This window comes from Chinchilla lanigera, unplaced genomic scaffold (genome assembly GCF_000276665.1).
Source record: "Chinchilla lanigera isolate Chin_1 unplaced genomic scaffold, ChiLan1.0 scaffold00006, whole genome shotgun sequence".
In the NCBI taxonomy this organism is placed as follows: Eukaryota; Metazoa; Chordata; class Mammalia; order Rodentia; family Chinchillidae; genus Chinchilla; species Chinchilla lanigera.
The window spans coordinates 41738959-41746664 of NW_004955407.1; the positions used below are offsets into that span (position 1 = coordinate 41738959).

Here is a 7706-nt window from a genome sequence, read left to right on the forward strand (position 1 = left end):
ACCACCCCCTGTGTTTTTTTTTTTAATTTTGTTTTGTTTTGATTGGTACCGGGAATCGAATTCATGACCTCAGGCTTGCCAGGGAAGCTGCTGAGCTATATCCCTGGCCACATGCTTTCATAAGTGGACCTTTAGAGAGGTGATTAGATTACTTTCTGGGGTGTGATTAGCACCCCATCATCAGCAGATTAGTCCACTCATGGGTTTTAGCTGTCTTACTTACTTTCTCATTGCTGAGACACAATACCCAACACAAGTCAGTCAAGGAAAGGTTTATTTCTCCTTGCAGAATGTAGAGGTTTCAGTGCATAGTCAGCTGGCTGCAAGGCAGGTGGCATGCCGGAGGGGCATCACAGAGGAGAAACAGTTCAGGGCAGGCAGGAGGTGGGAGCAGCAGGAAGCAAAAAGGCAGCAAACCTGCCTTCTTTCTGTCCCTTTCTATTCTATCCAGGATAGGAGCCTATTGATTCTTTTTTTTTTTTTTTTTTTTTTTTTTGGTTTTTTGTTTCCCCTGTACTGGGAATCGCGCTCATGACCTCACGCTTGCCGGACAGGCACTGTGCTGCTGAGCTAAATCCCCAGCCCCCAGGAGCCTATTGATTGGTGCCACCCACACCCAGGGTGCAGCTTCCATTATCCACACTCTTAATCTCAGTATCACACCCTTAATCCACAGTCACACACCCTAAACCCAGCCACCTCAGGAAAGCCCCACCTGTGACTGCATGGGGCTTTGGGAGGACATCTAGGTACAAGCCATAACAATAGCTAAATGTGATGCGGGCAGTGGATCCTGGTCAAAGGAAGTGAGTTGCTGGGGTGTGGCCTGCAAGGGCCTGCCCCCCGCCCCTGCTCCTCCCTTCACTTCTGCTTCCTGTCTGCCAGACGCCCTGCCTTGAGCCAGCCAACTAAGGATTGAACCCTCTGCACACTGAGCCACATAACCCTTCTCCGAGTTGTGGGTGCTGGGCATTGCGTCTCAGGGACAATAAAGTGGCTGAGACAAACACTGAGGTCCCCAGCTTCCCACCCACTCCAGGCCCACAAGCCCCACAATGCAGGTGAGAACGGCTGCATTCAGAGCTGAGGACAAGTAGGCGGTCGTGGCCGAGAACATGCGGCTGGCAAGTCACAGGACTCCGGATGCAGAGACAGGATGCCAAAGTCAGCGCTGACTCCGGCCGCAGCGGGAGAGGCAACAGACGGGCCAGTCCCGGGCGCACTGAACTGCATTGCCAGGGCCTGGAAGTGTGTGACCGTACACATGGAAGGGCCATGCTGGGTGGTGGACCTCGTGCTGCTGCCTCCCAAAGCGCTCCTGCCTGGGCCAGGCAAGCTCTCCCATCAAACATAAGCAGAAAATCGGCTTGCTTTCTGTTTTGTTTTCTGTGGTTGTTTTGTTTTGCTGCAAAAGGCTTTACTTCCTTTTGGTCCACGATTTGGGAGGGGGCTCCAGAGAAGTGAGAAAGCTGCCCTGTGGCTGGAGGGAGAGTGTTAGGCTGAAGCCCTGATGCCAGGAGATGCAGGAGCCCCTGAGAGACTGCCGGGCTCCATGGCCTCCTAATCGTGCTTAAGGGTGAGCCTTTCGAAGAGGTGCTCGTCCAGCCGGGCACGGGGGCCGCCAGCCTGCAGAGGTTGGGGAGGTGGTCAACTGTCTTCTTGATGAGCGTCACCTCCTCATCTAGGAAGCGCTTCTCCAGGAAATCACAGACATGGGGTCTGTCTTGGCAGAGCCCAAGGCATGAAGACCCAGAAGAGCTGGGTTCAGGTTCTTCAGGGTCAGGGCAACTTCCATGGTGGCCAGGGTTTTACCCCACTTACCCTCAGAAGGTTTCTGCACGTCTGGGAAGAGAGCATGGCCACTGCCCTGGTTGCATCTTCAGGAGGTGCTTGGCACCCTTGCGTTTCTCCCTGGCCAGCTCCTGCAAGAAATGGCCCGGGCCTGCCAGAGCCGCATCGTCACGGGCAAAGTAGTGGGCCAGAGAGAGGTAGGTGTAGGGGACCCACAGGTTGCATAAAATATTTTAACAATCTGCTGAACATTCCAGATGTCTGCCAAAGCAGAGACTTTCTCTTAGGGACAAAGATTTCAGAACAATGGGAACTCAGTTTTTCCTTTGAGATATTTGTTGAATAGTAGTCTGTATTTGTCAGCTTAGGGTGCCATACAAAACTGTACAGATGGACACTGGGTATGGCGTTACACACCTGTAACCCCATCTACTGGGAGGCTGAGGCAAGAGGATCACAAGTTTCAGGCCAGCCTGGGCAACTTAGTGAGACCCCATCTCAGAACAGCAGAAGTGAGACCCTGGGGTGCAGCACAGTGGCAGGGCTTCTTTGGTTCAGTCCCCAGTACCACCATCAAGAAAAAAAGGGTGGCTTGAACAAGATATTTAGTCCCTCTCAGGGCATGGTGGCGCACACCTGTAATCCCAGCACTCGGGAGGCTGAGGCAGGAGGATAGCTGCAAGTTCAAGACCAGCCTGGGCTACAAAGTGAGCTCAAGCCCAGCCTGAACTGCACAGCGAGACCCTGTCTCAAAAAGACAAAAAAAAAAAAAAAAAAAAAGGTACTTAGTCCCTCATAGTCTGGAGGCCAAAATGCAGAGATCAAGGTAGCGTCAAGGCTGGGGGCAGGAAGCCTCCCCTGACTGCTGATGGCCACGTTCTTGCTGTGTCCTCACCTGGCCTTTCCCCTTCTTAACAGAACGCCAGCCCTGTGAGGTAGAGCCTCACCCCAACCTTATGTACCCTTAATGTCCCTGCTAAAGGCCCTATATCCAAAGTGCACACTGGGGGTCAGGGTTTCAACACATTAGAGTTTGGGGAGACACTGTTCAGCACAGCATATGCAGCAGACAATTTGAGACTGAATAGAGCTCTGGAGTCCCCAGAGGGGGGGGACACAGTAATTGGTGATGGCTGACCATGCGGGGGCCCTGGTAAAGGCCAGGGGGCTACTACTCAGCCTGCAGCTGGGAGCGGGGCATCAGCACTGGCAAAGGACGCTCTGCTGCACGAGACTGGCAGCCACCCTGCCTCCCACCTGCAGCCCGGCAGGAGCTCCCAGGAGGAGAGCAGCATCACCCAGCAGCACTGCCCGACACAGCTCCACGCGCAACCCCCAGAATTCACGTGGACAAAAGACAGGGAGCCGAGGCAGGAGGGCAAAGCCAGGCACAGCTGTAACAAAGCCGCAGGAGCGGAGCACGCCGGCAGGTGGGCAAAGTCGCTGCGGTTGATCTGCTCAAGAAAGTGGGCCAGGAGGTGGGGAGTCTACGCAGAGAAGTGGGACACCTATTAAAGGATCACCACGATTATTTTATTCATCATTTAGAACTCTTCTTGTGGCTCATAGTTAGCAAAAGTGAAATAAAAGAATTCAATACAAATTTGGAAACAAAAATACAGTAACTGAAATTGTGAATTTGACACATGGAGTTACGACACAGGAATTAGACACAGTGGGAGGAGTGATTAATCAACTGGAAGCTAGGTCAGATAAAAACACTCAGAAGCTGAGAGAAGGCTGGGCATGGTGGCACACACTTGCAATCCCAGCCCTCAGGGGGCTTAAGCACTAGGTAGCCCAGGTAGCCCAAGGCCAGCCTGGACTACGCAGTGAGTTCAAGGCCAGCCAGGACTACAAAGACAGACCCTGTCTCGAGAAAAGAAGAGGAACAAGAAGAAAAGGGGAGAAAGAAGGGGGAGGGGAGGAGGGAGAGAGAACAGGTGTGGCTCACTCTGCAAAGCCGTGAGACCCGCCATCGAGTTAATACGATCCCCTAGTTTCTGCACACTGATCAGGTCCGCAGTCTCCCAAATGAGTGGGCAGCGAAGACTTAAGTGAGACAGATGAAATATTTCAGGGCTCACGGAGAATCCCAACCCTCTCATAGAATTGAGATTCTGAGTTCAGACCAAGAACTTCTCTGGGCAGCCTATATTCATTAAGTTTTCAAACAACAGAGGGGAATACTGAAGAAAATGCAGGAATCTGGGCAGAACTTGGGAATCCCTTTAAGGGCTTCTCCAGGTAATATTTATCTTAATGTAGGAGAACTATGTTATCTCCAAGAAGGCCTTCCCTGCTGGAGATGCCTGCAGCTACAGTCTCCTTTTAGTTAATTGGGGTTGGAGCCAAAAGTCCTCCGCTGTGGCCTTGTCTTCTCCTCTGAGGCCTCATGGCTTCACCCACCATTACAGGCCTCAGTAGGGACCAGTGACTCACAAATAAACATGGAAAGCCAATTGGTTAATTTAAGTCCTGCTCAGAGCTGATTTGTTAGTGGTCTCCATCAACATACAGTGTTGGACAGTCTAACATACTTCTCAAGTGGAGCCCCAGGAGCTGAAGAAAAAGGCCAGAAGCAATATCTGAAGATATATTAAAAGATTTTTCAAAACTGAATACAGCCGGGCATGGTGGTACACACCTGTAATCCCAGCACTTGAGAGGCTGAGACAGGAGGATTGTTGCAAGATTGCAAGTTCGAGAGCAGCCTGGGCTACAAAATGAGCTCAAGGCCAGCCTGAACTGTATAGTGAAGCCCTGTCTCAAAAAAGACAGAAACAAAACAAAACTGAATACAGATAAGCCGCAGATTATGGTTTGATAATCTATGCTATTGAATCAACCCCAATCAGAATAAACACGAAGAAAACTACACTTGTTTCAGCAGGAGATTAAGCCTGCTGAAAAGTGTGAGTTTTTCATTGCTATGACAAAACACTTGACACACAATTTAAGATCAGGGAAGCTTCTGGTCCACAGCCAGCCTGCCCGAGGTGAGGCAGAAACAAGATGGCAGGAAGGGGTGGTGAGGACAGCTGCTCAGCCCAGGCAGATCTGGGAGAAGGCTTGGCTGAGGGGAGTCTGGTCTGCAAGGCCCCATCCCCGCAGCCCATTGGCCTGTGAACTTGATGAGGTCAGCACCCTCCGGACCCTGTCACACCCTAAAATTCCACCTCCGCACACTGTTGCCTTGGGAACCACACCTTCAACACAATGAGCCTTCCGGGCACATTTGAGACTCAAACTGTAGCGAAAACCAGACGGTCTGGTCAGCCACCCCTGGGATTACCGGTGGCACCCGCTCTGCCACAGCTGCGCTGGTTCGAGCAGCCACACTCAAGTTCACCGTGGACCGTTAGAAACTTGTGATGGAATGTTTGACCTTCAAACTGACATGTCAAAGCGGGTGTCCCCCCAACCCCAGTTATGGCTACGGCTTGCCCAGGCTCTCTCTGGGAGCGGGGACAGGCAACCTTCCGGTGCATGCGTCTGGCACGGCAGCCACCTGACACACGGAGCAGGGCCCAGACTGGGGCTTGGTAGGTCATGTGCCCAGTGTCCAGTCCATGAAAGCAAGAGCTGCTCTGATTGGCCTGGGGTTTTCCCTTGGAAGAGGTGGGTTGCTTAACGCGTGGCCAATTTTTTTTGGTTTTTTTTTGGTCTTTTTGAGACAGGGTCTTCTCGCTATGCAGTTCAGGTTGGCCTTCAGCTCACTTTGTAGTCCAGGCTGGCCTTGAATTCACAACGATCCTCCTGTCTCAGCCTCCCAAGTGCTTGGATTACAGGCATGTGCCACCACGCTCAGCCACATGGCCAGTTGTGACAGCCACGATTTGGGCCTCTCTTTCCTTCCTGGCACTTCTCCTTTCATCCTCATCTCTATCCTGATCACTGAACACAGAAAAGGCGGTGGTCAGGGGGCCAGAGGGGCCTGGGGGCCCAACTGAAAACTACCAGGACCTTCTGAAAATCAGCCTAACCACACCCGGCCTTGTGGGTATCTGCCACTGAAAGGAGAGCCTGGACTGCAGTCGTCCTCTGCCCCTGGGCCCTCTCTCAGGAGCAGGATAAGCTGTGAGGTGAGAGAGCAGAAACCCCACCCTGAGTGTGTCCTGCGGGGCATGGGGCCGTCCAGGGGACACAGGGAGGAAGCTGGAGAACTCTGGGTGTCTCCGGGGTGCCGGCCTTAGCTGGAGTTCTGAGTGTTTACACTGGGCTGAGAGTCAGGAGAAGGTCAAGGGGCCCAGCCACCGTGGCTGTTTTCATTGAGTGAGTGGGAAGACTCATACTATGTAACCCTGGGAGGCAGGCAGGCATCTGACGGTGGGATCATCAGGGATGTCAATTTCCTCTTCCTTGGAAGCTTCTTTCAGTACCATAGTTTTGGGGCTTTCCCGAGATAAAGAGCCATAAATGCCTGAACATCAGGGCTTTTATGCCACCTTCCTTGCCTTTGGAAAAAAAAAGAGCTAACTGAAGGACAGTATTGTAATCAAGACTGCCGTTCCAGTCAACTACCTAAGAAAGAGTAAACTCCTAAAAGCTCAGGGTGGAGCCTCCCTGGGACCTCCAGCTACCCACTTGAGAAACAGTATCCCTTAAATTTATCCAATAACAAAAACTTAGCCGGGGCGTGGTGGCGCACACCTGTAATCCCAGCACTCAGGAGGCTGAGGCAGGAGGATCGTTGGGAGTTCGAGGACAGCCTAAGCTACAAAAAGTGAGCTCAAGGTCAGCCTGAACTGCATAGCGAGACCCTGTCTCAAAAAGACAAAAACAAAACCCAAAAAACCATGGCTTTTCTTACATCTATCACAGGGCCAGCATGGCAGATCAGTCCACCAGCCAGAATCTATCACACTCTCCACAGACAGCAGGGAGAGCCAAGGCCATCGCAAAGTAGACCAGATTTCAGATACAGCTGTTCGCAAGTTGTTAGCCCAGGCGTGGCTGTGTGAGCACACAGGGCCCTGGGAGCGGAGACGCCGGGCGGGCTCCTTCCCGTGCATGGCTCCCTCCAGGGCTCCTCAGGTCTTTCCCCACACGGAAGCCGGGAGTAGGGCACAACAAGAGACACCATTCTGGTAGGGACACCTCTAAGGGGAGCAGCTACCCCTGGGTCCCCATGGAACAGTGCCTTCTGAGGCTGGAGGAAAGGCAGGAGGTCCTCCCATCCCCTACACACACGTGAGTGCCAGTTGGGGCCGGGAAGAGGTCAAGGGACGTATCCCACCTTCCAAGGAAGAGTCAGCATCCACTAGGCCCATCTCCTCGGCGGTCTTCTGACTCTGAAAGAACAGGATCCCTGGACACACCGTCCCCAAGAGTCCAGGCATGTGGTGAGGTTAGGGCATCAGAGAGCTCCATCTGTGCCCAGATACGAGCTCACAAGCGTCAGGAAACAGGAAGAGCAGTCCGCTGTGGAGGTGGCGGGAACAGAGAGGGGCCCAGCTGGGTGCAGGTGCTCACGGGGGCCTGGAGCCGAAGGTGCAGTGGGAACAGAGAAGAGCTTCCCACCAAACCAGTCCCCCTTGGAGCACTGAAAACCAGCACCCCTCAGAATAGCCAGTGGTAAGACCTACCTAGCAAACCAGCACCCCTTAGAACACTGCAAACACCCACCAAAAAACCAGCTCACCTTGGCAAAAGCTGACACCAAAGGATTTTGAGGTTGGGGCTACACAGAAGGTATCCATAGAAATAACAAAAGCTAAACGAAACTCACAGTTTGACTGACTCAATGACAGTCTAACAGAAAAGGGTGCCATGAGTCAAAAGAGGTAGCAGCTCCCAGCTGCAAGTGCCACAAACCTCAGGTACTACAGCACTGTACACATGTCTGGCTCCTGGCAAATAAGTATCACACACACACACACACACACACACACACACACACACACACACACACA

General features: G+C 52.6%; 1 pseudogene; it reads right to left on the reverse strand.

The window, feature by feature from the left end:
• Positions 1-625: 625 nt before the first annotated feature.
• On the reverse strand, positions 626-7528 carry LOC106146839 (annotated as a pseudogene).
• Between the last annotated feature and the right edge of the window lie 178 nt (positions 7529-7706).